At 49.8% G+C, this 24871-nt stretch overlaps 1 protein-coding gene across 4 annotated transcripts in view; it reads left to right on the top strand.

Moving 5' to 3' along the window:
- Nucleotides 1-24871, top strand: part of cops4 (COP9 constitutive photomorphogenic homolog subunit 4 (Arabidopsis)) — a 158135-nt gene that overhangs the window by 85233 nt on the left and 48031 nt on the right. For 2 of the 4 annotated variants that reach the window (XR_011940182.1, XR_011940181.1), the window contains exon 9: nucleotides 23129-23177. The exons of the other annotated variants lie outside the window; for them this stretch is intronic. The gene's annotated coding sequence lies outside the window, so the exon portion shown is untranslated. The remainder of the gene's footprint in view (nucleotides 1-23128; nucleotides 23178-24871) is intronic. 4 annotated transcript variants of the gene reach the window in all.

The raw sequence follows: 24871 nt of genomic DNA, 5'->3' as shown, positions 1-24871 counted from the left end.
CCAGCAGGCAAATGTTCCAAATAAGAACAAAGCCAAGCCCATTCACACTGATAGCGCCCGTTCCAAGAACGCAAACATGAACGGCACCGATTGACGGTATTCCGACTCCCCAAATTGGGTCTGCGACACCCTTTGGAACAAGTCCGGAAGACCGGTAGTAGCAGGCATAGTCCGGGACACCCCGTAGAATTTCTTTGGGACACAGGAGGGTCCCGTACCACGTTAAATTCCTGCACAATGTTCCAAAAGGATACATGGCCCACCACAGACACCATTACCCTCAGCGGCTTCACAGGACACTTACAGCAGGGACACATTACGGCCCCTGTGGCTATTCAGATAGGCAACATGAAGACAAAACCCCGCTTGTTCTAGTAGATCTACCCCAGACAGCCGAACACATTTTGGGGATAGATTTCATGAGCTCCCACAATCTTTTGTTCGACCCCGTCAATAGATGTGTGTGGAGAATGGCAAAGGCAGCACTAACCCCAACCACGCTCACAGTTGGAGACTACGCACATAGGATTAGAGCAGTAGGAGACTTCTGGTTTGATCCATGAACCATTAGTCAAGACAAAGAAGTTAGAGACGTTTTACAGAAACACAAAGCATCTTTTTTCCCAGCACAAGCACGACTGCGGCAGGATCGCAGGTTTAGTTAACATCACAGGTCCCGATCCTAAACCCCAGAAACAGTACGGTTTCCCCCAACAAGCAGAGGGAGAAATTGCAAAAGTCATCCAAAGTTCATTTGACCAAGGCGTACTTCGTTCAGTAGCCTCAACTAACAATGCCCCAATTTGGCCCGTAAGGAAACCCGATGGCTCATGGCGACTGACCATCGATTATAGGGAACTAAACAAAGTGACCCCATTAGCAGCCCCCACTGTGGCCACGAGTCCCGAGACAATGTTAAAACAGGGACTCCAGTCGAAAGTTTTCATGGTTTTAGACATCAGCAACGGCTTTTGGTCCATTCAATTGGATAAAGCGTGCCAATACAAATTTCCTTTCACCTTCCAGGGACAGCAATACACGTGGACGTGCCTACCACAAGGCTTCCACAACTCCCCCTCCATTTTCCACAGACAATTGGCAAATGGATTAGCTAAATTTTCCTGACCCGAATGCCTCGTTCATTATGTAGACGACTTACTCCTACAGGCGGACACTAAGGGAGAGCACATTTCGTTTCTCACCGAATTATTAGGACTCCTTCACGAAATCAGATGTAAAGTTAACCCCAAAAAGGCCCAGATTCTCCAGGAAAAGGACATTTATTTAGGCACAGTAATCACCCATGGCAAACGTGAGATCGAGGAGAAACGCATTGACTCCATTGTTAAATTACCCTTGCCCCATAATGTTACAGCCCTCCCATCATTTCTAGGACTGGTTGGCTACTGCAGGAATCACATAGACGGTTTTGCCACAAAGGCAGCCCCTCTTTCCGAGCTCCTTAAAAAAATCAAGGCCCATGGAAATGGCTTCCACAGCACACGGATGCCGTGGATGCATTGAAATGTGCCCTGAGCACAGCTCCCGCTATACAGGTACCAGACGCACTCGCCCCATACGCAATAGAAGTAGCATCCACCGACCGTGCTCCTTCAGGAAAGACACGATCGTTTAGGCCCCGTAGCCTACGCCTCACGAGTTCGCGATCTGGTAGAGCAAGGATTTTCTGCCTGTGAAAGGGCCTTGCTCGCAGATTTTTGGGCTGTTCAGTACTTTGCGTACATAACAGGACTCAACCCCGTAACCATATTGACAGAGCACACCCCAACCCAACTTCTACCTGACAGTAGACTAAAGGACGGCACAGTCAGACAAATTCACGCAGCACGATGGACTCTACTCCTACAAGGATGGGACATTACGGTTAAAAGGACTAAGACACACATGTTTCTAGCAGACAATTTACAGTACGCAGGACCCCACATGAGTGTGAGATCATTACCACCAGGCACAATACAGGACCCTGTGTCCGCAAATCAGCTCCCTCGAAACCGTGTACTACACCCCAGAGACCCAGCCCACAGACGCAGCTCTTAGGATTTATGTGGATGGCTCCTCCACAGTTTTAAATGGTAAAAGAATCACAGGGTGTGGCATTTATGTAGAGGACGCGCAGAGACACACGTTAGAAGAAATCTCATTGAAATTGCCTGAACATCTAGATTCCCAGGCAGCCGAATTAGCAGCCGTAGCCTACATTGTACAGCACCCCGACTCGTTCCCTACCCCAGCCGACATATATTCCGACAGCCTATATGTCTGCAATAGCTTAACTGAGTTCCTACCCCTGTGGGAATCTAGAGGTTTTGTTTCCGCCAAAGGAAAACCCCTACCCTCAGCCCCATTACTCCAGCATATCCTCAAGGCAGCTAAAGGCCGTAAACACAGTATCGTTACGGTTCACAGCCACCATCGTTCTTTCTCTCCCCCCCCCCCAAGGTAACGTTAAGGCAGATGCCCTAGCAAAGGCCGGTTCCAGACATGGTCACTTTTGGAATCCTCCCCCCCCCCCGCCCAGTGCTGCCCCAGTACACACGGTCCAGGTCTCACAGACCAATATCCAAGATTTAGCCCAAGCACAGAAGGAAGACGAAAAGCTCAGGGAAGTTTTAAAAGGTAACTTACCAGCCCCCTATAATAAGTACAGAAACGCTTTAACAGCACACGATGGCATAATTTTAAAAGACGGTATTTATGTGGTCCCCACCCAAGATAGAAACCAGATTATCTGCCAATTCCATGACAACCATGGACACCAAGGGATAGGTTCAACCCTTGCCCACCTCAGACCGCTCTGCTGGTGGCCTGATTTAAAATCCAATGTGACTCATTAAATTGAGAATTGTTTGATTTGCGCCCAGAACAATCCAGACAGGTATGCGAAGAAAGGTCAACTCAGTCATACCCGCCCTGTTAATGGCCCCTGGACAAATTTACAGATAGATTATATAGGTCCCCTACCCCCCCTGCAAGAATGATTTTAAATATGTGTTGGTAGTGATCGACACCTTCACGAAACGGGTGGAAGCATTTCCATCTCGGACTAACACGGCTAAAACGACAGCCAAGATTGTAACACAGCAAATTTTCACAAGGTGGGGGACTCCCCCGTAGTATCGAGTCAGACCAAGGCTCACACTTCACAGGACGCGTCATGAAAAATGTCCTCACTATTTTCGGCATACGACAAAAATTCCATATAGCTTATCACCCCCCAATCCAGCGGGATTGTAGAACGCATGAATCGAACCCTCAAAGCAACCCTTAGGAAAATGGTACAGCAGCACAATACAACATGGGACACAGTTCTCCGATTTGCACGCATGTTGATTAGGAACACGGTATCGACTTCAACAGGATACATCCCCCACACCCTCATGACCGGACAACCCATGAAGGGGACAGAATACTTATTAGGGCTTGATTTGGCCAGCCCCACGGTCACCGCCCTCACCCATGAGAAAGCAATACAACAAATCCTGGAAAATGTTAAAGCAGCCCAGCTCACCGCAGCTGTTCGGCTTGGCACACGGAAAAAACAGAGTAAAGCATGTTTTGATAAAATGGTACACCCAACGGAATTTTCAGTAGGACAGCAAGTCATGCTCTTCCTGTCCAACCCCAGTTCATTTCTTTCCCCCAAATTCGCAGGACCATACTCAATTTCAGACAAAGTCAGCCCCTCCGTTTATAAGATCGCTTATCCTAATGGCAAGTCAGGATGGTTTCACATAAACCAGCTTAAGGCTTATGGCACACCGAGCAACCACTCCCACCACATCTCACTCGCCGCAGCAGACGAACACGCCCCGCCCATGAACGACCTATTCCTACCCTCCCCCAACCAGTCCAGCCGTCCACGGACACCACTTCGACTCCACCCCCTGACACGACTCCGCCCCTCCCTTCATACAATTAGCACCGACAGCGACAGCACTGATACATTAAACCTCATGGAACCGCCACACGATTGAAATTCTGCACCAGGTCCCATTCCCAACGACTCCGAACAGGATATATTTGACCCCTACGAGACCACTTGTGTAAAAGCCCCTGAACCAGACCCACCGCCCGATGACGATGATTGCCCCATACCACCTCCACCCGAGACACTAAGCATTGGCACCGCAACAATACCTACAGACTCATCCGTAACGATGAAATGGACCCCACATCGGCCCAGGCCGCCTTGGCACAGCTACTCTAGTCACGAGTTTGGCAACCGGGAGAAGATGATGAGTCAGAGTCTGACTCCCACCAGGCTAGCTCCTTTGCGAATCTTTTTACAGTAGAACAATGAGGTGTCCAGATGATGCGAAAAAGGAACCGATTGAGATTTATGGTGTCCTTCTTTCTGATGGAGCCTGCCCACTTTCTTGTTTCAGCTTGTTTTTTAAATGTTGAATGTTTGTATGTTGTTCGACTCACGATACAGCTTATTGATACAGTCATAACTACTCTTCTGATTCGACGGCAATCATAAGAACCAGTTTATCCACGGTGAACACAAATTCTTTCCGTTCTTGTCCAGTCACCCAGGCAGTGGAGTATGGCACTGGTGCCCGCCCTGCTGAGGACCCCCATCTGGTCAGCTAAGCTCGGGTAGTGCACCTACAGCACTGGTCACCGCCCTACCCAGGGATTCCACCCATCCTTGCCCCGCCTCGGCCCACACGCACCCCATTCAGCGATTTTATTTCAAAACTCTTTCACTGTTTCTTAGGATGTGGTTTAAAGAATGCTCTTTGCCACAAGTTTTTTTGCTTTCCGGTGACCCTTGGGTCACTACCCCACATGCTATTTACATCTTCAAACACTTGGGTGAAACGATTTGCTGCTGGACGGAGAAATTGTCCGCCCACTCAGCACATCGACCACACAGGCTGCGAGACTACTCGCACTGTGACAGTATTTCGTTTTCGGACGTCTTGTCCCCAAAAATATTTGGTTTAAAAAAAAAAATGAGCGAATCACATATGGTGATAATTCTAATGGGCACTTGATGATAAAAGGAGAGACAGGCAGACATACGAGATATTAAACAAGGTAATAACAGATATTATGCTTGTGTCTACAGGAAATCCAAAACACCAGAGGACAGAGGAAGACCAAGAGAAAAATGACGACGGACATAATGACCTACATTTGGATCATCGTGGGATCACTACAGTTGCGTGCGGAAGCGACCCCCCCCTGAGCCCCACCACACTGGCCGTGAATGTATCCCATCACTGCCATACAGCACACCCAGAAACAGCCACTGACACACCAACCTGGTGCGATAACCTCATAAAATGGTATTCCCTTTCATACATCGTAGAAGCCCTATTAGTGATAGCAATACTCTGCAGTGTCATCCAGACACTGAGACTTCGAAAATGGTAAAGGAAAGCCTCCCGCACTCCAGTATACACACTTAAACCCCCTATTTTCAGACTCCAGCAAACCCCCCACTCTCTCTAGATAAATAAAGTGCATCGACTATTTTTTTTGTTTTTTTCTAATAAAATTAATGATTTGAATTTTCTGTACTTGGCCGCCAAGATACAGAGAAATGTAACGCTGCTACTGTATAGTTTTATACTGTTTGTAAATTCCTTTTATTGGCTAAACAGCCTGAATATAGTTTAGAGGAAGATAGTCAGAGGTTCCCATGTTTGAAGAAAGAAATGTAATGCATGCTTGAATGTTATAGTGCCCCATAGGATTTTATAATGATATGATGTAAATAAAAGCAATTTAGGTAAAGGTTCAGATCCACAGGACTGAGTAGGATAGAACCTGTCCTTGATTGCGGGTGCTCGACTTAGGCAGAGAACAAAGAAGATTCAGTAATGTGATCCTTCACGCTTCGCATTGAGGATCATAAGGAGCGAGTGTAGCCATCTGGGATGGCCACTTTCAACATATAAAATGGACACTCACAGAGCATACAGGGAAAAATGGACAATGCAAAGTAACAAGCAGTCACAGAGCCTGAATGTGTATTTAGAAGACAGACTGCAGACAGAACCGAAACTCTTGGCCGATTTGCATATTGATGGCCCATCTCTGATAAAGAAAAGACTAGTGCTCAGGTAGCCGATACCGTCCCAGACATTCCGGCGCCACTACCAAAGCAAGAAGATACAACCAAAACAAGGCCAACGGCTACGTAGGACACACCCAGCCATCAGGGCACCCGCCCCTTCATTGGCTCAGATCGATGGCGGTGATCGAAAAGCTGCACAATCGATTGGGATCAAGTTTAAGGCCCGCCTAAAAGCACACGAAGCCCAGCCCCCTCCCCCCCTCTCCGAGTATAAGAAGGAACCCCGCCATGTGTTTGCTCTCTTGGATTCGGCTCTCCACTGGAGAGACCCCTCCACCTGCATCACCAGAAGCAAGTTCAGGTTCAACACTCGCTACCAGACGGACGACCATATATACACTCCTGCTACCTCTTCGAACCCAACAGCCTCCGATCCGAACAACGGCCACTGTTCCTCTGACCTAAGCGGGTACCCGAAGTTAAGTATAGGTGTTGGTGATAGACATAGTTTAGCCTGTAGTTTTATTGTGCATGAGTAAACCATACTGTGTGTGTGTAAATAAAGTACCATTGACTTTGAACTAACTAACTGGTGTATTGGCTCTTTGATCGATATTCGGTTGAACCTTGTGGCAGTATCAAGAGATACCTGCCGACTCTGAAAGCATATTCATATTTAAGATTAAGAAAGGCAACCTTATTAACCGCCATATTTATAGCCACTAAAAGATAGCAACAGCATACTATACCATAAAATTTCTGAAGGATCTTTCAGACCACTGTCATGCTGTTCTTGAACTGGTTGGAAACAGCAGACGAGCAATAATTTATTTTTCGCTTGTGATACAGTACTGTGGTACATTGTGTTGATGTATCTAAGCAGCAATGGTGTACAGACCATTGGGGATTAAAACAAAGTGTTATAAAGTAATGAATAATTCTTGGGGAATGAATGTTCTTTCTTACAGTTACTGCACAAGACAATAAGATTCTTTGGCATTGGGTTTCATAGGGAGTTACATTAAATATAGTATTACTGATAATGACATACATGCCATGATAACTATTGATGGTTAAGTCACATCTGCAATGCATGACCAGAAAATTCACCATGTTACTGGCTGAGCTTAAAGATTTAGTGGCTGATCGGACCATTTCTGAAGTATCTATTCTAATATCCTTCTTTTTATACTTTTCTTTCACGAACTATGGGAGAATCCACATAGTTCAAGGTATTACTTAATCCAATTAGCTGGACTAATGTTTTAATAAGAATAACTCCCATAACGTGACTCACACTCAATTTTCCATATCGTTGCAAGTACCTTTTCAAAGGCAGTTTATTTTTCTACTGAATCTGATCAACAAAGATCATCCCTACTGGTTATGTGCCCACGTACTAACTTGTTACCACATGTCTCGGACTTGCATTTCTTTTCATTTAAACAATCCTTCTAACAGAAACTTACTTAACAGATAAATGATCATAAGTATTCACCACTTCCTTACTCTTAATGTGTAAGTGCACTTCGGCTGTGATACAGATCTAATAGACAAGTTAGCGCTTTGATTATTTGGTATCTACCAAGTTTGTTGACCTCCATCAGGGCTGCAGTGGAAGCTACTGTAACAACAGTTTGTATTTATGTAGCACTTTTAATGCAGTGAAGATGTTCCTTGATGCTTCACGGGCAGCACGGTAGCCTTGTGGATAGCACAATTGCTTCACAGCTCCAGGGTCCCAGGTTCGATTCTGGCTTGGGTCACTGTCTGTGCGGAGTTTACACATCCTCCCCGTGTGTGCGTGGGTTTCCTCCGGGTGCTCCGGTTTCCTCCCACAGTCCAAAGATGTGCGGGTTAGGTGGATTGGACATGATAAATTGCCCTTAGTGTCCAAAAATTGCCCTTAGTGTTGGGTGGGTTACTGGGTTATGGGGATAGGGTGGCGGTGTTAACCTTGGGTAGGGTGCTCTTTCCACGAGCCGGTGCGGACTCGATGGGCCGAATGGCCTCCTTCTGCACTGTAAATTCTATGTAAAATTTCTATGAGTGTTATTAGACAATTTGACACCAGGCTATATAAGGAGGTAATCAGGTGACCAAAAGCTTAGTCAAAGAATTGAGTTTGAAGGAGCAACTGAAAGGAGGTTGGAGAGGCAGGTAATTTTAACAGAGTGGAGTCCAGAGATTAGAATTTAGATGGCTGAAAGCATGGCCACCAATGGAGAAGCAATGAAAATCAGGGTTGTGCAGGAACCAGAATTGGCGGCAGCACAAACCTTAAAGGATTGTAAAGCTTGAGGGGTTCACCGACATAGCGAGGGGGGTACCATGAGGGATTTGAACCGAATGATGAGAATTTTAAGATCTCAGGTTGCTGATCTGTCAATCCACGTATATCAATCTGATGAATTAAGGAAACACATCCACGTTCCGAGAGTCCCTACAAAAGGGCTGGTGTATTTTTAAACACCAACAACCATAAGTTGCTTGTCAAAATCCCATGTTGGGTAGCTAAAGGCATAATGAGTGGTGACCCCATTCATTTGCTGCTGAATGCAAAATCCAGGCCATAAGTGTTCACAGGTAGGATAGGAACGATCTTGATCATTCATTTCTTGTTCCAGTTTTTTTCCCCCCGTCTACAAAAATCAGCAATTCAAACTGGTGGAATCACACTGAAGAATTGGTTTCACAGGCACTCAAATGTGCAACAAAACCGCACTTCGTGATCCATTGATGAGTGAACGAGAGTTGATGTGAGTTAGGAGGTACCAAAGGCACAGGTGAGTTTTTAAGTCGAAGAGGAACTGAGGCAGAGGTAGAGATGGATGATATTACGGAGGTGGCGTAAGGCAATCTAAGTGATGGAGATGATGTGAGATTAGACACTCAACCCAGGGTTGGTGATTCAGGAACAAAGTTTGGGATGAAGACAACAACTTTAATCTTCCCAGTATTCAATGGGAGGAAGTTTCTCTTCAGTCAATACTCTGCATGGAGAAGCAGCATAACAAAAAAAAAAAAGTCATTGGAGGAGTCAAGAGAGTTGGTGGTGAGGTAGAGCTGCAAATCATCAGCATTCATGTGGGATTGGATGTGTTTTTGAATAATGTCACCAAAGTGCAACATGTAAATGAGACCTGGCTGGGACCAAGGACCCAACTAAAGAATAAAATTGATAAAACTATGGCAATTGATTGACCATATCAAATGTATTCCTCATTTAGGGATCCTGGAGGTAACAATGAAGGAACAGGAAGAGAAACCATTGCAGGGGGTTCTCTACAAAGGTAGGAATAGAACCAGATGAAGACAGTCCACCGGGCTGGACAAAGAATAGAGTCATTGAAGGAGGATAGTATGGTTAACTCTGTGAACAGCTGTAGGCAGGTTGAGAAGGGCAGGGAGGGATAGACCAACATGGCCACAATCACAGTAGGATATCATTTGTGACTTTCTATTCCAGTTTGAATCGGGAGAGTCCTGACTTGGAATTACAGGAAAGGTGAGCACAGATTTAGGAAGTGACATGTTTGAATGTTTTGGCAAGAAAAAGGAGTTTGGAGCTGGTTCTGTAGACTGCAAGGAGTGAGGGAGTGAGGCACAGCGAGGTCAAGGATAAGTTTTTGAGGAGGGTGCTGCTGATTGCAGATTTTAGGGGAGATCGATAGTAACAGGCCTTGGTCTCCCTGAAGATTGAAAAATCAGTCATCATTCCCATTTCTGTTCACTTTCCACTCAAGCGCATTGGAAAATGAGCCCCACTGTCAAATAGCTTGTCAAACAGTCTGTGCACAGATCACCAAGTGAGATTTTGTTGCACATTTGAGTATCTGTGAAACCAATTCTTCAGTGTGATTCCACCAGTTTGACTCGCTGTTTTTTGTAAAATGGGAGGGAAAAATGAAACATTAAATTGATGAGCAAGATCCTTCCTATCCTACCTGTGACCTGGATTTTGCATTCAGCAGCAAATGAATGGGGTCACCACTTGCTATGCCTATAGCTACCCCCACACTTTTCATGGGCTTTTGAATGGCAACTTATGGCCGTTGTGTCTAAAAATGCAAAAGGCCCTTTTGTAGGGACTCTCAGAACGTGGGATGTGTTTCCTGGTGTGAAATTATGCACTGGATAAATTCGACCTCGGCCTGTGTTCGGGTGAGACTCATACAGTTCAAGGTAGTGCGTAGGATTCATAGAACTCGGGCCCGCATGAGTGGCTTTTTCCTGGAAGTGGAGAGTGTATGCAACAGGAGGAGCCCGGCGAACCACGTTCATACGTTTTGGGGGTGGTTTCTGGGCAGCAGTTTCCGTGCCTGCCAGAAATAGTGGGGATGAGGAGGTCGGCGTGCCCTTTGGCAATTTTTTGGGGTCTTGGATCTGCTGGTGGGGTGGGGGACCGATCGTGGCAGCGAATCTCAGAGTTAGCGGTCAACGGTGTTGCTGGGTGTCGTGGAGTGGCTGGAGGATTTGTATGAATTTTTAACACTGGAGAAGATCAAGTTCGCTCTCAGGGGGTCGGAAGAGGGGCTTTATGTAAGATAGAGGCTCTTTCTGTCCTTATTTGAGGATCCATTTGTCGCCAGCAGGTAGGGGGGAAAGGGGTGTTGGGGTGGTTTAGGGGAGAAAAATTGACAAACTGTTTGAATCATGTTTATATTTGGTTGTAGCACGTGTACGTTACTGATTGTGTTTGGAATAATTTTTTTTTCGAGGATTTGAGCCATACTACTTTATTTCCACATTGGAACTACATTTTAGCCGACAGTGTTTGAAACTACTCTAGTGTTTATGGATGTTGAATTGTCATTAATTTACTGCTTTAATTCATCAAGGATTCTAACATGAAATCTATCTGGCCCAGGAGCTTTGTGAATGTTTTTAAAATATATATATATTAATTCAACTTTTTCAACAAATTTTCAACAAATCCCCCCCCCAACAAAAAGAAAGAAACAAGAACACAACAATCAAAAATTATACAAGAATTATACATTGAGTTTCCCCCATATACAATAACCCTCCATATGACATTCAAAAGCACCAATAGGGAAGCCCCCCCCCACCCACCCAAGCCCCCCCCCCCCCCCCAGCCCCTGGGTTGCTGCTGCTGCTGACCTCCTAACACTCCGCGAGATAGTCTAGGAACGGTTGCCACTGCCCGAGGAACCCCTGCACAGACCCTCGCAAGGCAAACTTTATCCTCACCAGCTTGATGAACCCTGCCATGTCATTGATCCAGGCTTCCACGCTAGGGGGCTTCGCATCTTTCCATAATAGCAAAATCCTCCGCCGGGCTACCAGGGATGCAAAGGCCAGAATACCGGCCTCTTTCACCTCCTGCACTCCCGGCTCGTCCGTTACCCCAAATAATGCCAGCCCCCAGCTCGGCTTGACCCGGACTTTCACCACCTTGGACATAGTCCTCGTGAAACCCCTCCAAAACCCATCCAGTGCCGGGCACGACCAAAACATATGGACGTGAGTCGCCGGGCTTTCCGAGCACCTCCCACATCTGTCCTCCACCCCAAAGAACCTACTTAACCTCGCCCCCGTCAAATGCGCTCTGTGAGTAACTTTGAACTGTATTAGGCTGAGCCTGGCGCAAGAGGAGGAAAGATTAACCCTACTCAGGGCATCAGCCCACAGACCCTCATCTATCTCCTCCCCAAGCTCCTCCTCCCACTTGCCCTTTAACTCCTACACCGAGGCCTCCTCCTCTTCCTTCAGCTTCTGGTAAATCGCTGAAACTTTGCCTTCTCCAACCCAAACACCCGAAATCACCCTGTCCTGAATCCCCTGTGCCAGGAGCAGCGGGAATTCCCTCACCTGCCGCCTCACAAACGCCCTCACTTGCATGTACCTGAAAGCGTTTCCCGGGGGTAACCCAAACTTCTCCTCCAACTCCCCTAGGCTCGCAAACATCCCATCTATGAACAGGTCCCCCATTCTTCTAATCCCTGCCCGATGCCAGCTCCGAAACCCCCCATCCATCCTTCCCGGGACGAATCGATGATTCTCCCGAATCGGGGACTAAACCGAGGCTCCCACCTCGCCACCACCACCGGACTCGTGGTGTACCTTGTCGGCGAGAGCGGCAGCGGTGCCGTCGCCAGCGCCCTCAAGCTCGTGCCCACACAGGACGCCAATCTAACCTCTTCCACGCTGCCCCCTCTCCCTCCATTACCCACTTACGGATCATCGCCACATTGGCAGCCCAATAATAGCCGCACAAATTCGGCAGCATATCCCATCTTTTAAAATCCTCCTCCATCTGCTCCACCAACCGCGTTGAATTGAGCTTGTGCAGGGCCCTCCAACTCCTAGCTACTTGGATCCCTAGGTACCGAAAGCTCCTTTCCGCCCTCTTCAGCGTTAGCTCATCTATCCCCCTTCTCTGGTCCCCTGAATGCACCACAAAGAGCTCACTTTTCCCTACGTTGAGTTTATACCCCGAAAAGTCCCCATACTCCTTAGGATCCGCATGACCTCCGCCATCCCCTCCACTGGATCTGCCACATACAGCAACAGGTCGTCAGCATACAACGACACGCGTTGTTCCTCTCCCCCACGGACCAGTCCCCTCCATTTCCTGGACTCCCTTAGTGCCATGACCAGAGGTTCAATTGCCAGTGCAAACAACAAGGGGGACAGGGGGCACCCCTGCCTCGTCCCCCGGTACAGCCGAAAGTACTCCGACCTCCGCCGATTCGTAGCCGCACTGCCGACTAGCCATCTCCTTTTCTAGGCCAGCCACGTGCCCGCGCCTCCCGCACCCTCCAGTCCCCCAGGCGGCGGACCCCCGCCCTGACCACCTCTCCTACTTCCAGCTCCCCTTTGGCCAATGCAGCAGCAACCCTGTTCCCCCCTCCCCCTTCCCCCCGCTAGATCCACATCTAGCCATTTTGCTCCCCCCATGACACTCCCGTAAGTCAGCTGACCCCGGCCTCTCACACCATTCCATCGACCCCCCAGTGTGAGAATCCCCCCTCCACCGGCAGTCAGTGGGCGCTCCTCTCCAGCACCGCCCTTCCCCCGGCCCCACCCCCGTCCTTCCCTAACGCGGGAAAAAGCCCGCGCTTTCCCGAGCCGGCCCCGCCCCCTCTGGCGCAGCTCCTTTTTCCAGCCTTACCCCAACTCCCCATCCCCGGGCCTCCACTTCCCTCCCTCCCCCCGTTTCCTTTGTGGGGGTCTGCCCCTCCGACACCGACGCCCACACTCCCCCACATCAAATCCATTCACCCATCCCCACCCAACACTCAAACCAAAAGAACATTCCCCAAACGTAATAAACACAGTGAACACAGTAAACATCCCCCCACAACAAACCCTCAATTTGAGTCCAACTTTTCAGGCCGTATAAAGCTCCATGCCTCATCGGGCATTTCAAAATAGTGGTGTCGATCTTGGAACGTGACCCACAATCGCGCTGGCTGCAGCATACCGAACTTCACCCCCTTCCGATGGAGCACCGCCTTAGCCCGATTGAAACCAGCTCTCCTCTTAGCCACCTCCGCACTCCAGTCCGTGCTCTCCCACCTGCTGCTCCGCTCTTTAGTGGCCCATCTCAGGACACACTCTCTGTCCATAAAGCGGTGGAACCTCACCACTACAGCCCTTGGCGGCTCGTTGGCTTTGGGTCTCCTTGCCAGGACCCGATGAGCCCCATCTAGCTCCAGGGGCCTCCTCCTACCTATTCTCCAGGTCCTCAAATTTTTCCGCCCACCTCTTGTGCAGCGCCTCGTGCGCCTCCACCTTCACCGCCAGGCCCAAGATCCCATCCTCGATCTCCGAGACGTTTTGCAGCACCTCCCGGATCGCCGCCCCTTGGGCCTTCTGTGTCTCCACTAGCTTCTCGATCGCCGCCTTCATTGGCGCCAGCATTTCTGTCTTCAGCTCCTCAAAGCAGCGTTGAAGAAACTCCTGCTGCTCCTGCGACCACTGCGTCCATGCTGCTTGGTCTCCACCCGTCGCCATCTTGCTTTTCCTCCCTCGCACTTTTCGCTGCCCCAAGATCACTTTTTTCACCGCTCCACTCCTGGTCCAATCCATATAATGTCGGGGGGACCTTGCTGTCACCTTCCCACACTGGAAGCCGACGAACAATTGCCGTTGGGCCCCCTCTGGAGAGCCCAAAAGTCCGTTCCTGGCGGGAGCTGCCGAAAGTGCGACCTACCTAGGCATAGCCGCAACCGGAAGTCCAGCTTTGTGAATGTTATAGCTCATTGTCTTTTTGCAACATATTGTTCTTTTTAAAAAAAATTTTTTTTATTAAAGCTTTTCATAAAATATCAATAACAAAATAAGATAAACAGGAACCCAACAGGGTTAAGTACAAAACACAGTCTGGAAAAGCAACCCTCCCCCCTGTACAAAAATATCAAATTAACATTGACACCCCGACTTAACACAACAGGTATATACACCCCTCAATAAATAACAAAAACAGTAGTAAAGTAAACCCACCCCCCCACGAGCTGCTGCTGCCATTGATCAATGTCTATCGTTCTGCCAGAAAGTCTAAGGACGGTTGCCACCGCCTAAAGAACCCTTGTACCGACCCTCTCAAGGCGAATTTCACCCCTTCCAATTTAATGAACCCCGCCATATCACTGATCCAGGATTCCACGCTTGGGGGCCTCCTTCCACTGAAGAAGAATCCTTCGCTGGGCTACCAGGGACGCAAAGGCCAGGATACCGGCCTCTTTTGTCTCCTGCACTCCCGGCTCCTCCGCCACCCCAAATATTGCGAGCCCCCAGCCCAGTTTGACCCTGGATCCTACCACCCTCGACATCGTCCTCGCTACGCCCTTCCAAAATTCCTCCAGCGCTGGGCACGCCCAGAACATATGGGTGTGATTTGCTGGGCTCCCTGAGCATCTGACACACCTGTCCTCTCCCCCCAAAAAACGTCTCATGCTTGTCCCGGTCATGTGTGCCCTGTGCAGCACCTTGAACTGTATGAGGCTGAGCCTCGCGCACGATGAAGAAGAGTTCACTCTCCCCAGGGCATCTGCCCACGTCCCTGCCTCAATCTCTTCTCCCAACTCCTCCCACTTACCTTTTACCTCCACCACCGAGGCCTCCTCCTCCTCCTGCATCACCTGGTAAGTTTCCGAGTTCTTCCCAACTCCCACCCACCCCCCCCGAGAGCACCCTGTCCTGCACTGTGTGTGGCAGTAGCCGCGGGAATTCCACCACCTGCCCCCTGGCAAACGCTCTTACCTGTAGGTACCTGAAGGTATTCCCCGGGGGTAGCCCGTACTTCTCCTCCAGCTCACCCAGACTCGCGAACTTCCCGTCCACAAACCGGTCCCCCAACTTTCATATCCCTGCCCTGTGCCACCCCGAAAACCCTCCACCTGTTCTTCCTGGCCAAGGCCCCAACTTCCCCTCTGTCTCGTCTCCACTGCCTCCAAATTTTGAGGGCAGCCACCACCACCGGGTTTGTGGTATACCTCCTTGGAGGGAGCGGCAGCGGCGCTGTTGCCAGCGCCCCCAGACTCATACCCACATAAGACGCCGTCTCCAGCCTCTTCCATGCAGCCCCCTCCCCCTCTATTACCCACTTGCGCACCATCGTCGCATTGGCGGCCCAGTAGTAACCACAGAGGTTGGGCAGCGCCAACCCCCCCCCCCATCTCTACACCGCTCCAGGAACACCCTTCTCACCCTCGGAGTCCCTCGCGCCCACACAAACCCCATTATACTCCTGTTGACCCGCCTAAAGAAGGCCTTCGGGATAAACACGGGGAGGCACTGGAACAGGAACAAAAACCTTGGGAGCACCGTCATTTCGACTGACTGCACCTTAACAGCCAGGGACAGCGGCAACACGTCCCACCTCTTGAACTCCGCCTCCATTTGCTCCACCAGCCTTGTAAAATTAAGCCTATGCAGGGCCCCCCCAGCTCCTGGCCACCTGGACCCCCAAATACCTGAAGCTCCTCTCTGCCCTTTTTAGTGGGAGCTCGCCAATCCCCCTCTCCTGATCCCCTGGATGAACTACGAACAGCTCACTCTTTCCCATGTTGAGCTTATACCCCGAAAAGTCCCCAAATTCCCTAAGAATCCTCATTACCTCCGGCATTCCTCCCACCGGGTCCGCCACATACAGCGGCAGGTCGTCCGCATAAAGCGACACCCTCATGCTCCTCCCCACCTCGCACCAACCCCTTCCAGTTCCTTGACTCCCTCAGTGCCCTAGCCAGGGGTTCAATCGCCAGTGCGAAGAGCAGGGGAGACAGGGGACACCCCTGCCTCGTCCCTCGGTGCAACTGAAAGTACTCGGACCTCCTCCTGTTTGTGGCCACACTCGCCATCGGGACCTCATACAGCAGCCTAACCCACCTGACAAACCCCTCCCCAAACCCGAACCTCTTCAGCACCTCCCACAGGTACCCCCACTCTACCCTATCGAAGGCTTTCGCAGCGTCCATCGCCACCACTATCTCTGCCTCCCCCTCCCTCGCCGGCATCATGATAACGTTCAAAAGCCTCCGCACATTCGCGTTCAACTGTCTCCCCTTCACAAACCCCGCCTGGTCTTCATGGATGATCTGCGGCACACAGTCCTCAATCCTCGTGGCTAAGACCTTTGCCAGCACCTTGGCATCTACATTTAGCAAGGAGATTGGTCTATAAGACCCACATTGCAGGGGATCCTTGTCCCGTTTCAGGATCAAGGAGATCAGTGCCCGGGACATCGTCGGAGGCAAAGCCCCCCCCCCCACCTTCCCTTGCCTCATTAAAGGTCCGAACTAACAGCGGGCCCAGCAGGTCCATATATTTTTTATAGAACTCGACCAGGAAACCGTCCGGCCCCGTGCCTTCCCCGCCTGCATGCTTCTTATTCCTTTAATCAGCTCCTCTAGCCCAATCAAGGCCCCCAATCCCGCCACCAGTCCCTCTTCCACCTTTGGAAACCTCAATTGGTCCAGGAAGTGGCCCATCCCTCCCTCCTCCTGTGGGGGCTCGGATCGGTTCAATTCTTCATAAAAGACCCTGAAGACCCCATTGATGCCAACCCCACTCCGCACCACACTCCCTCCCCTGTCCTTAACTCCCCCGATCTCCCTAACTGCGTCCCGCTTCCGAAGCTGATGCGCCAGCATCCGGCTTGCCTTTTCCCCATACTCGTAGATCGCCCCCTGGGCCTTCCTCCACTGCACCTTCGCCTTCCTGGTGGTCACCAGGTCGAATTCGGCATGGAGGCTACACCTCTTCCTCAACAATCCTTCCTCGGGCTCCTCCGCATACCTCCTGTCTACACTCACCATCTCCCCCACCAGCCTCTCACTCTCCCCCCCGCTCCCTCCGCTCCTTGTGGGCCCTAATAGAGATCAGCTCTCCCCTCACCACCACCTTCAGTGCCTCCCATACCGTCCCCACTCGGACCTCCCCGTTGTCGTTGATCTCCAAGTACCTCTCTATACTTCCTCGGATCCGTTCACTCACCACCTCGTCCACCAACAGCCCCACCTCCAAGCGCCACAGCGGGCACTGGTCCCTCTCCTCCCCCATCTCCAAGTCCACCCAATGTGGGGCATGGTCCGAGATGGCTATTGCCGAATACTCCGTATCCTCTACTCTCGCGATCAGCACCCGACTCAAAATGAAACCGTCGATTCGGGAATAAGCCTTATGGACATGTGAGAAGAATGAATGTTCCCTAGCCCCTGGCCTTGCAAATCTCCAAGGGTCCACCCCTCCCATCTGGTCCATAAACCCCCTTAGCATTCTAGCCGCCGCCGGCTTCCTACCCGTCCTAGACTTGGAGCGATCCAGTGCCGGGTCCAGCACCGTGTTAAAGTCTCCCCCCATTATCAGGCGCCCCACTTCCAAGTCTGGAATCCGACCCAAAATACGCCGCATAAAACCCGCATCGTCCCAGTTCGGAGCATACACATTGACCAGTACCTCCCTCTCTCCCTGTAACTTACCACTTACCATTATGTCCCTGCCACCATTATCTGCCACAATGCTGGACGCCTCAAATGCCACCTTCTTTCCCACCAAGATCGCCACCCCTCGATTTTTGGCATCCAGCCCCGAGTGAAACACCTGACCTACCCACCCTTTCCTCCGTCTTACCTGGTCTGCCACCTTCAGGTGTGTCTCTTGGAGCATAGCCACGTCCGCCTTGAGCCCTTTCAGGTGCGCGAACATGCGGGCCCGCTTAACCGGCCCATTCTGTCCCCTTACATGCCAGGTAATCAGCCGGATCAGGGGGCTGCCCGCCCCCCTCCCCCACCGACCCCTCCCCGGCTAGGACCCATCCTAGCTGATTTACTCCCCCCATTGTACTTCCGCAAGTCAGCTGACTCCTGCTGACCCCGGCCACTCCCAGCTCTCCTTCGACTCCTCCCATTGTGTGGCACACCCTCCTCTCCCTTTCCCCATCCATAGGCTCTCCCCCTCCCCCTTCCACTTTAAACGCGGGAAACGACCCTCGCTTCTCCGCCCCGGCCCCGCCCCCTCCAGTCTTGAGCGCGGAAAAAAGCCCGCGCTTTCCACCTACCAGGCCCCACCACCTCTGACGCAGCTCCTTTTACAGGCCCGGTCCCCTCACCCCCGACTCGGGCCTCCCCCTCCCCTGCGGGGCCCCATCTCACCGCCGTCACCCCCCTGTTCCATTTACCTACCCCCCTCCAACAGCCCCGCCGACCAACCCGACCAACACAGTGCCCAACCCGCCCCAGCCACCCTCACCGACCCGAGAGAGAAAAACACAGAGAAAAGAAACCCGGAGCAATACAAAGGCCCCCCCACTCGAGAAAAAATATAAACATAACATATCAACCGTAGTCCCCAATCGCCCTTCCCAACCCTCAATCTGTGTCCAGCTTCTCGGCCTGAACAAAGGCCCACGCCTCCTCCGGAGACTCAAAATAATGGTGCCGGGCCTTGTAGGTGACCCACAGTCACGCCGGCTGCAACATGCCAAACTTCACCTCCTTCCTATGCAGCACCGCCTTCGCTTGATTGTACCCGGCTCTCCTCTTCGCCACCTCCGCACTCCAGTCCTGGTATATTCGAACCTCCGCGTTCTCCCACCTGCTGCTGCTCTCCTTGGCCCACCTGAGCACACACTCCCGATCGACGAACCGATGGAACCTCACCAGCACTGCCCGCGGAGGCTCGTTAGCCTTGGGCCTCCTCGCCAGTACTCTATGGGCCCCTTCCAGCTCCAGGGGCTCCTGGAAGGACCCCGCTCCCATCAGCGAGTTCAACATGGTGACCACATAGGCCCCCATGTCCGGCCCCTCCAGCCCCTCCGGGAGGCCCAGAATCCACAGATTCTTCTGCCTCGACCGATTCTCCATCTCCTCGAACCGCTCCTGCCATTTCTTGTGGAGCGCCTCGTGCGCCTCCACCTTTACCGCCAGGCCTAAGATCTCGTTGTCGGAGATCTTTTGTCGAGCCTCGCGGATCGCCACCCCCTGGGCCGTCTGTGTCTCCAGCAGCTTATCAATGGAAGCTTTCATCGGCTCTAGCAGGTCCGTTTTAATTTCTTTGAAGCAGCACTGGATAACCTCCTGCTGCTCCTCCCCCCACTGCATCCACGCTGCCTGGTCTCCACCCGCCGCCATTTTGTCCTTCTTCCCTCGCACCTTCTTCGGGTCCACCACCACCTTTTTAGTCGCCCCGCTCCTGGTTGAAGCCATATACTATCGGGGAGCTGTTATGAACTCCTTCCCACACCAGGAAATGTCGAAAAAGTCATGTTGGGGGCCCTCAAAAGAGCCCAAAAGTCAGTTTTTGCGGGAGCTGCCGAATGTGCGACTTAGCTCCGCATAGCTGCAACCAGAAGTCAACGTATTGTTCTTTAACATACACGTACCCCGGGTCTTGTAACCACATTTGCTGGGACTGTAATTTAAATTTTTTTTTTCCATATTCTTTCCTGTGATGTGACAAGGCCAGCCTTTATTGTCCATCCCTAATTGCCCTTGAGAAGGTGTTGGTGAGGTGCCTTCTCAAACACCTGCAGTACAATTGACGTAGCTACACTCATCGTGCCGTCAGGAAGGGATATTCGGGTTTTTCACCGAGCGACAATGAAGGAAAGAGAATATATTTTGATATCAGGATGTTGCGTGGCTTGGAGTGAATTTGCAGTTCGTCATTTTCCCATGCTACTGCTGCTCTTGTTCTTCTAGATGGTAGACGTATGGTCTTGGAAAGTGCTGTCAAATAAGGCTTGGTGAAATACTGCAGTTCATCTTCGAGATGGTAGACACTGCTGTCATTGTGCATCGATGGTGGAGGGATTGAATGTTGAAGGTGGTGGATGAGGTGCCAATCAAGCGGGCTGCTTTGTCCTGCGTGGCATCGAGCCTCATGAGTGTTAATGGAGCTGCACTCATCTAGGCAATTGGAGAGTATTTCATTACATTCCTGACTTGTGCCTTACAGAGGATGGACAAGCTTTGGGGAGCATCTTAATTTAGGGGGGATGCCATTTACGATAGCGAGGGATAGGTTTAGGTATTTGCGGATTCAGGTAGCGAGAGAATTGACGGGGCTCCATAAGTGGAACTTAACGAAGCTGGTGGAGGAGGCTAGGGAGGATCTTAAGAGGTGGGATACGCTGCACTTAACGCTGGCAGGGAGGGTCCAAGTGGTGAAAATGAATACTCTGCCGAGGTTCTTGTTTATCTTTCAAGCTCTCATGATCTTTATACCAAAGGCCTTTTTTCGGAAAGTGGACACGATCATTTCTGACTTTGTATGGGCGGGGAAGGTGCCAAGGGTGGGTTGGCGTTGCCGAACTTGCTTCATTATTATTGGGCGGCGAATGTGGACAAGGTGCGGCGGTGGTGGGAAAGAGAAGGGATAGAGTGGGTTCGGATGGAGGAGGAGTCTTGTAAGGAGTGTAGTTTGAGGGCGATGGTGACGGCAGCATTGCCAATGGCTCCAAGTAGGCATTCAAAGAGCCCGGTGGTGCAGTCCACAGTGAAGATATGGATTCAGTTGAGGAGGCATTTTAGGGTGGCAGAGATGTCAGTGCTAATGCTGCTGTGCGAGAATCATGAGTTTGAGCCGGGTGATGGAGAGTGTATACAGGAGGTGGAGGGAAGTGGGCTGGTCAAGGTGAGGGATCTGTATTTGGAGGAAGGGTTCGCCAGTCTGGAGGAGCTAAGGGAGAGGGGAGAGCTGCCGAGGGGGAGTGAGTTCAGGTATCTGCAGGTTAGGAACTTTGCGCGAAAGGTCTTGAGGGTGTTCCCTAGGATACACCCTGCTGGAGCGACTGCTGTTCCCGGGTGTGGAAGGGGAGGGAAGAATTGGGGATATAGACAAGTGGCTGGGAGAGCAAGGAGGCGAGCGGGTGGTGGAGATCAAGGAGAAATGGGAAGCGGAGTTGGGAGGGGAGATCAATTGGGGAGCATGGAGTGAGGCACTGCGCAGGGTAAACGGGACATCCTCATGTGCAAGGATGAGCCTGATACAATTTAAGGTGGTGCACAGAGTGCATATAACTCGCGAGAGAATGAGTGGGTTCTTTCAGGGGGTGGAAGGTGAGTGAGCGGTGTGGGCGGGGGCCAGCGAATCACACGCACATGTTTTGGGTTTGCAAAAAATTGGGAAGATTCTGGGCGGGAGTGTTCGCGGTCTTAGCCAGGATAGTGGAAGAGGAGGTGGACCCGGACCCTTTGGTGTCGATATTTGGCGTTTCAGAGAAGCCGGAGCTCATGGAGAGGAGGAAGGCCAATGTCTTGGCCGTCGCCTCTCTGATTGCACGGCGGCGAATTTCGCTGGAGTGGCAGTCGGCATCGCCACCGGCGGTAGCAGCATGGTTGGGTGACCTGTACGACTTCCTGCAATTAGAGAAGATAGAGTATGAGTTAAGGGGCTCTTCAGGGGGGGTTTGAGGAAAAGTGGGGGATGTTTGTGACCGTGTTTGAGGGGCTGTTCGTCGCAGGGGAGAGGGGGGTGAAAAAGGGGGAAAATCTGTACATACTGTATAGTTGATTGTTGGGAAGCATGTTTCCCGGGGTGTTTGTTCGTGTAACCTGTTTTGATACATGTTTGTCATAAAATAACATTTTTAAAAAAAGCTTTAGGGAGCATAGAGGTGAATTCCTTGCATCTCACCTCCGCTTGTAATGACAGAATGTATATGGCTAATCCAGTTCAGTTTCTGGTCGTGGTAACTTCACGATGCTGATGTTGGGATATTCGGTGATGGCAATGCCCTTGAACGACAAGGAGAGATGGTGAGATGCTCTCTTATTGGAGACATTGGCAGGCACTTGTGTGGTGTGAATGTTACTCGCCATTTATCAGCACAAGTCTGAACATTTTCCACCTTTTGCTGCCTATGGAAACAGCCAACTACAGTATCTGAGGAGTCAAGAATGGCACTGACCACTGTATCTGTTCTCCTTTATAAAATGGAATGTGAAGAATTAATTTAATATAGCCAATCAATTGCATGTTATCCATAATTAATGCAATTGTCCCTTTATCTTTCTATTAACATAATAAAACTTTAGTGGATTTCAATACAAGCTTTCCATGAGATCTGTTGAATTAATCAGTTCTTTCCACACAAGTGCACTTTAAATCTGGGCAGCACGGTAGCATTGTGGATAGCACAATTGCTTCACAGCTCCAGGGTCCCAGTTTCGATTCCGGCTTGGGTCACTGTCTGTGCGGAGTCTGCACATCCTCCCCGTGTGTGCGTGGGTTTCCTCCGGGTGCTCTGGTTTCCTCCCACAGTCCAAAGATGTGCAGGTTAGGTGGATTGGCCATGATAAATTGCCCTTAGTGTCCAAAATTGCCCTTCGTGTTGGGTGGGGTTGCTGGGTTATGGGGATAGGGTGGCGGTGTTGACCTTGGGTAGGGTGCTCTTTCCAAGAGCCGGTGCGGACTCGATGGGCCGAATGGCCTCCTTCTGCACTGTAAATTCTATGATAATCTATGAAATCAGAGGAGTGAGCCAACCATTTTGTTGAAACTATATTGCTACATGTTAATTTACTTGAGGATTGCATTCTCAGATTCATTGTGAGCCCTTTATTCTTCTGCATCTGTTTTGTCAAAAACTCTTTCTCTCTTTTCCAGAAAGATGGTGTTAATTTTTCATGCCTATTTGCGATTATTCTTTTCAAAGGTGGGTCAGACTGATGCAGTGCTAACTGCAAAAGCAATCCATGGAATATATTTGTGCAATATCGCTCTAGATCTTAATGTGCAAAACTAGTCATAATCACACATCGATTGTCAGGCTCACTTAATTCATCAGAATGACTTATGGGGGATGGAATTATCATATTGGTCTAGCAGGTGATGCTTTTCTGCGTCTGAGGCACATTGGGCAAAATAAATTAATCTTTGACCTGAAAATACAAATTGTCGAATTACTGGAAATCTGAAATAAAGTCAGGAAATGCTTGAAATGCACAATAATTGAGGCAATATTGGCAAAAAAGACAGACACGGAAACGTAAGAACTAGGAGCAGCAGTAGGCAATTCAGCCCCTCTAGCCCGCCCCACCATTCAGTATGACCATGTCTGATCTCATCTCGGTCTCAACTCCACTTTCCTGCCAGCTCTCCATACCCTTCAACCCATTGCTAATTAAAAATCTATCTATCTCCTCAAATTTACTCAGTATACCGCTATCCACCACACTCTGGGGGGAGTGAATTCCACAGACCCACGACCCTTTGAGAGAAGTAATTTCTCCCATCACGGTTTTAAATCTGCTAACCCTTATCCTGAACTATGACCTCTCGTTCCAGATTTCCCCACAAGAGGGAGCATTCGCTCTACGTCTACTTTGTCAATACCGTTTATCATTTTATACACCTCAATTAGATATCCTCTCATTTTGCTAAACTTGATGACACTTGTCAGTGAACCGAGGTTGAATTTAATTCATCCAACTTTTTGTGTATTTATGAAATTAACTATTATGAAACCTTAACTTCAGGATGGGGAAAATAAAGTTTTACAGTTGCAGTTAAGAAAGATTTAACAGCTGTACAACTATGAAGACCTTCTAGGACAGTATTTTCTTACGGTTCTGGTTTTAAGACCACTTTTAAAATTGGGCATAATTAAGTGCATCTTAGGTCTGACCCGTTGCATTTCAAATTCCCTCATTTTTGGCTTGCGATAAAATTAATTTTCTGTTCAAGAACTAACAGCAACATTTTAATCGAAGTAGACATTATTGGGTTGTTTTAAGATGCACATTTAGAATCTATTTTGTGCTTTACAAATAGAACAGCAGCTCTTGTCTGAACATGTTTGAATCCTGGGCATGTATTATGGCTGTACTGGAGAAAAAACAAATGAAATAAATCAATAAAGCTGCAAAAAAAGAAAACATTTTTTTTTGAGCAGTTCAGGCCTCTACTCAGGAGAGTAGAGGCCTGAACTGCTCAATCGTGTCGTAAGACAATTCCTCCATCTCTGGAATCAATTTAATGAACCTCCTCTGAACTGCCTCTAATGCAACTACATCCCTCCTCAAATAAGGGGACCAAAATTGCACAGTGCTTCAGGTCTCACCAATGCCTTGTTCAGTTGCAGCAACACCTCCCTACTTTTATACTCTATTGCAAGGCCAAATTCCATTTGCCTTCCTTATTATCTGCTGTACCTGCATACTAGTTTTCTGAGATTCAAGCACGAGTCACCCAGATCCCTCTGCACCAAAGCACTCCGAAGTTTCTCTCCATTTAGATAATAAGTTGCCTTTCCATTTTTCCGACCAAAATGGATAACCTCACACTTATCCACGTTAAACTCCATCTGCCAAATTATGGACCACTCCCCTAACCTACCTATATCCTATT

Source organism: Scyliorhinus torazame, chromosome 3, assembly GCF_047496885.1.
Source record: "Scyliorhinus torazame isolate Kashiwa2021f chromosome 3, sScyTor2.1, whole genome shotgun sequence".
In the NCBI taxonomy this organism is placed as follows: domain Eukaryota; kingdom Metazoa; phylum Chordata; class Chondrichthyes; order Carcharhiniformes; family Scyliorhinidae; genus Scyliorhinus; species Scyliorhinus torazame.
The sequence above is the reverse complement of the archived record's forward strand: the minus strand, read 5'-3'. Positions and strand labels throughout refer to the sequence as shown.